This window comes from Aplysia californica, unplaced genomic scaffold (genome assembly GCF_000002075.1).
Source record: "Aplysia californica isolate F4 #8 unplaced genomic scaffold, AplCal3.0 scaffold00401, whole genome shotgun sequence".
NCBI lineage: Eukaryota > Metazoa > Mollusca > Gastropoda > Aplysiida > Aplysiidae > Aplysia > Aplysia californica.
The window spans coordinates 262,442-267,229 of NW_004797671.1; the positions used below are offsets into that span (position 1 = coordinate 262,442).

At 40.5% G+C, this 4,788-nt stretch overlaps 1 protein-coding gene across 2 annotated transcripts in view; it reads right to left on the bottom strand.

The window, feature by feature from the left end:
• The window catches only part of LOC101847674 (uncharacterized protein C2orf50), a 36,412-nt gene extending 32,868 nt beyond the window's left edge, over positions 1-3,544 (bottom strand). The window contains exon 1 of one of the 2 annotated variants that reach the window (XM_005104018.2): positions 3,342-3,544. The gene's annotated coding sequence lies outside the window, so the exon portion shown is untranslated. Of the gene's footprint in view, positions 1-3,336 lie in introns of both variants that reach the window. The other variant, XM_005104017.2, reaches the window with a different exon arrangement.
• Between the last annotated feature and the right edge of the window lie 1,244 nt (positions 3,545-4,788).

Genomic DNA, 4,788 nt, shown 5'->3' on the forward strand with positions numbered 1-4,788 from the left:
GGGGGGGGAGGGGGTATGTAGGTTTTGGCTAATTTTCCTCCAGAGGGACGAAAGCTACCATTTTGGCACAGCACGACCGAGTCGACTCGCGACTTTCGAAAACAGAATCTTTAATACGTTTGATTTTGAAGAACTCAGTCGAATTCGATTGAATCGTACTGTGCCAGTCTAGTTTATATCCAGCCGTCGTTAAACAGGTTTTTAAAGAATTATTTGTTTTGCTGTTATTGTGTTGCTTTTTTAGAATGTACGTTTTTTACACCCCCATCAACACAATTTAGACATTACTTTAATGAAACACGCTTCTCGTCAACCGAGACTGAGAGAGATACAACATCCCTACAGAAAGACTGATCGAGGTACTCGATGAAAAAATTTCCCCCTCATCATACTTCAGGGAGATCAAACTCGGGTTTCCTGCATGAGACTGTGAAGCGCCTAACCGCTGCACCACTGACCCCTGGAGGCAGCCGAAGCCTACTCTTATCGATTTTTTTACCACCAAAGGATCTTTAACGTGCGCCACTTGCACACGGGACCTCCGAGATTTTTTCGCTGTTGTCCGAGAAGGCTAGGTGAAGATCTTACTTACCCTAAGATCAGGGGTGTGGCTGAAAGACAGCTGTAAGAAGGGGCCTATGAGAAACAGTAGAAAGGCTGCAGAAAGAGTCAGGATCTCAGAGGAGGGGGGCAAAGGAGGTGAGGGGGCGGGGCAGAAAATGGGGACGAAAGCAGATGACAGAACATTGTTAGAGAGCAGGAAAGTATGTGAAAGGAGAAACTTTTAGAGAAGAAAATGTCCCTTCGCTTTCCATATTCGAACCCGGGACCTATTGAAAGAGAGGCGAACACCTTAACCTATATGTCACAAGAGCCCTCTGACGGTAGTCTAACCTAGTTGCCGCCAAAAAGCTTTGTGAAGGAAGTGTGTGGAATGTAATTCCCATCGGACTTCGAGAAGCGCGCGTCCCAATGAGCCTTCTTGTAAGAGCAGGGACTCGAAACAAAAGCAGGCGACAAATAAATCGATACAAAAGTCTACCTATCTCTGCACTCATTGATTTCTGGAGCCTCCACAGCGCTAAGAAACCAAGGGGAGTAATTTGATACTCGAGTGTAATTGGACGCTCGGGGCTTAGTTCAACAAACTTCTTGGGCGTAATTAATGCCCCTTGATTTGACAGGCGCCAAACGATTGGCTTTGTAGTGATTAATTTGGCTAGATCTACAGGTTACTCAGCCAGTTTGATCAAACAGAGCCTTTTGTCGTTCTCTTCAATATGGGCATAATCTGTTGCATTTATTTTTTTCATTTCAAAGCGGGGAACAATTCATGTGTACACCTAAATAAATATTGTAACCTAAAGTAATTACATTTTTATTATGACTCTGCTGTTTTTGGACGCAAAAGGCATTGAACAAGTCCAACATAAAATATAAGTTATCGTCAACACCGAAACCAAACAAGCCAAGACAAACCAAAGTAGAAAAAATTAAAATGAAATATCCTGGCAACAGCAGAAGCCTCTGCAGCATGTCTATTGCTCAATTATTTTTTTTAATGCTGAGTTAAACCGACTATCTTTCTTGGGTGAGGATGATTACCCCGCATTGCAACTTTTGATAAACACAGACCTAAGCTTCCTAAAAAAGGCAAAGAATAGAAAAAAGTATAGATCTATCCCGTGATGGGGAGGAAAATTGTAAATTTTCTATTTATTAGACGTTGGTGCTGTGAACACAGGTTTAAGCACCAAAATAATATTTCTATAAAATAACTTACTGTTTAGAATAATAATTATTAGTATTATTCGCGTGAAAGGAGAAGTGTAAAGACTCACAAGACTAGATTCTATACTCAATAAGAAAGTGCATGACATGTAGTACTTATTTTTAATCGCCACCCACGACATGCATACAGCAGACAAAATTATATATACATTCACTGGACAAGATCAAGATCATCAAGAAAAAAACATAGCAGTAACAGTAAAACAGCAACAGCGAAAACAATACCAACAACAATACCAAAAACAACACCAACTCAACAACTATACCAACAACAACACCATCAACAATACCAACGATAATAATAAGAACCTTAATGTGGAACAAATAACACGACATGAAAAGCAACACGATCACAAAGCAAAAATTTCCTCTTAACAACAAAAAAAAAGGGGGGGGGGGGAGAGACATAAATTCTTGAAAAGCAACAATGGAAAAGTAACATTCGAAATTTAGTACAAGGAAAGTAACACCCAAGAAAGTAACTAAAGAAGACTAACACAAAAAGTTGCAGAAGAAATGTGACTCAGAAAATGCAAAAAAAAAATAATCAGAAATTATGTGATAAAAAAAGACCAAAACCGAAAAAAAAATCACATACGGAAACCGTAAAAAAACAACAACAGAAGTATTGATGGTATTAAATAAGCAAAGAATTACCCAACCCCACTAGATTGTCGTAGTCTGCAGGTTACAAATAGCACCAATTTAAATGGCAATTTGAATAGAAATCAGAAGCAGACTATAAATCAATATCTTATCAAATCATCACCAAAAAAACCAACGACAACAACAACAACAACAACAACAACAACAACAACAACAACAACAACAACAACAACAACAACAACAACAACAACAGAGGTCCGCGGTGGCATCTCTTCGAGGAGGATTCAGGGAGGTTGGACTGCCTCACCCCCGCTACCCAAGAGAGGCGATGGCTCTGGTGAAGAGCACGCTCTTCGGGGCTCCAAACATTTCGAACGGATAGGCTACCACACACGCACACAACAACAACAACAACAACAACAACAACAACAGCAACAACAACAACAACAACAACAAACATACAAAACACAATTTAAAGAGCATAAAATAATACAAAAACAAAACAAAAATATTAAATGGAATCAATAATACAGGCCTAATTTTTAAGACTTTACCCCCTAAAAAAAAACGATTTGCCAACGAACCAACCAACCAACCAACCAACATACCCACCGAAATAAAACAACCAACCAACCAACCAACAAACCAACCAACCAGCCAGCCCAACAAATTAGCAAACAAACAAACAAACCAATTAATAAACAAACATACAAACAAACTTATAAAGAAAAAAAAACGTATCAACCGTTGGCATGCTTTTATGTTAATGTGATTTGTGATGCTGAGAAACCAATTAAAGATGTTGAAAGAAAAAGTGAATAATAAATCGTTGAAATAATAATAATATATATTATAACAAATCAAGTCAAATATGTTCTGCGCCGATGAGACAACACGTTTCAGTGGCATTTGCAAACACATTCACGCAATAAAACCCACCTTACGTATAGATCTAGATGGGACTGGAGGGAGTAACGATAAGAGTATCCAAGAACTGCTACACTCACAGCTCTCTATAGCCCTCTGGACAGCTCAACAAAGGCCGACTTCTCTAGCCTAACTGTGCATTACCTTCAGCACTGTGCCTCTGTGGCTAATGCGACGAGTCACACAAACACGCACACTCATAGAATCTACTGCACTAATGAACACGCGCGCTCCTTATCACGCATAGAGCAATAATGAACAGGGGGGATATTGGCCTCTTCCACAGGTAGTGGATGTACATGAAGAACTTTACGCAGAAATGTAAATTCAGATCGACATCATAATTGTAAAATGTGGTAGGCAATAAAATTTAATAGCTCTTAGTGGAAATCAGTCAGCGTCAAGCTTTAGAATAAATTTATACACGGTAAGAAGAGCTAAAAGAAATCCGTATTGAACAGACTGTGTGTGTGTTCAATTAAAATTTGAAATTAATATAAAATTGAAATTAACTGTTTCTACAAAAGAACTTGTAGAACTATGAAAATCGTTCCCTTCTTCAATCCTCAACAGTGCCCTCCGTAATAAGCTGAGAACATTCAGGCTTGGCGTAGCTGTGTTCCGAGTTCGTAGCTGGAACACTTCCAATACGACTTGTCATCGGTCTAGAGAATAAGCGAGCTGTTATGTCTCTGTGTGTCAACGAGCTTATCCAACGGTATACAGACCCCCGCCACGGTCAAATCAAATCCACACAGAGCTTAATCCGATCTCCGTCACCCTCGGCCCATTAGAAATCTCCCGACCTGCATGCTCTTCAGAAACCAGATAACTTTTCACTTTGATTCCCTTTTCGTGAAAAAATAATTATGTTGTAGTTAAGATTATAGTCAACGCCCAGCTAAGACTTGGTGGCTGGATAGACAGTAACAACAGCGCTGATAACTCAAATCTTATTACACAACGACAGCCTTCCCTCCCCCCTTTTTTCCAACAAAATACCCCCCCCCCCTCCCCCAACCAAAAAAAGGAAACCTCACACCTTCACTGCCATCACCAGGCGCGGTTCGTCCATAGAGCAGTGCCGCCCAAAATGTTTTAATGTTTTATGACGTATAGCACCCACAATAATAAAATAAAAGACGCAAGAAACAAACACTAACCAAATATTATATCAAAACAAGGCCCTCGCTAGCGCCGTAACTGTCATTTCTATTCTATAGCGCTGTGGCGTCGGTGGCCTAGTGGTTAGGCTCTCGGACTCGCGACCGTAAGGTCGTGGGTTCGACTCCCATCAGGGGCCCAACGTTGTGTTCTTCGGAAAGGCACTTTGCACAAATTTTCCTCACTTCACCCAGGTGGAAATGGGTACCCGGCTATAGACGGTGAACGATCTTATCAGTTTGATAGTGTTTGAGCGCGTGAAATCTGCAGCTTGCACTGTATGCTTCCGCGGAAGCTGAG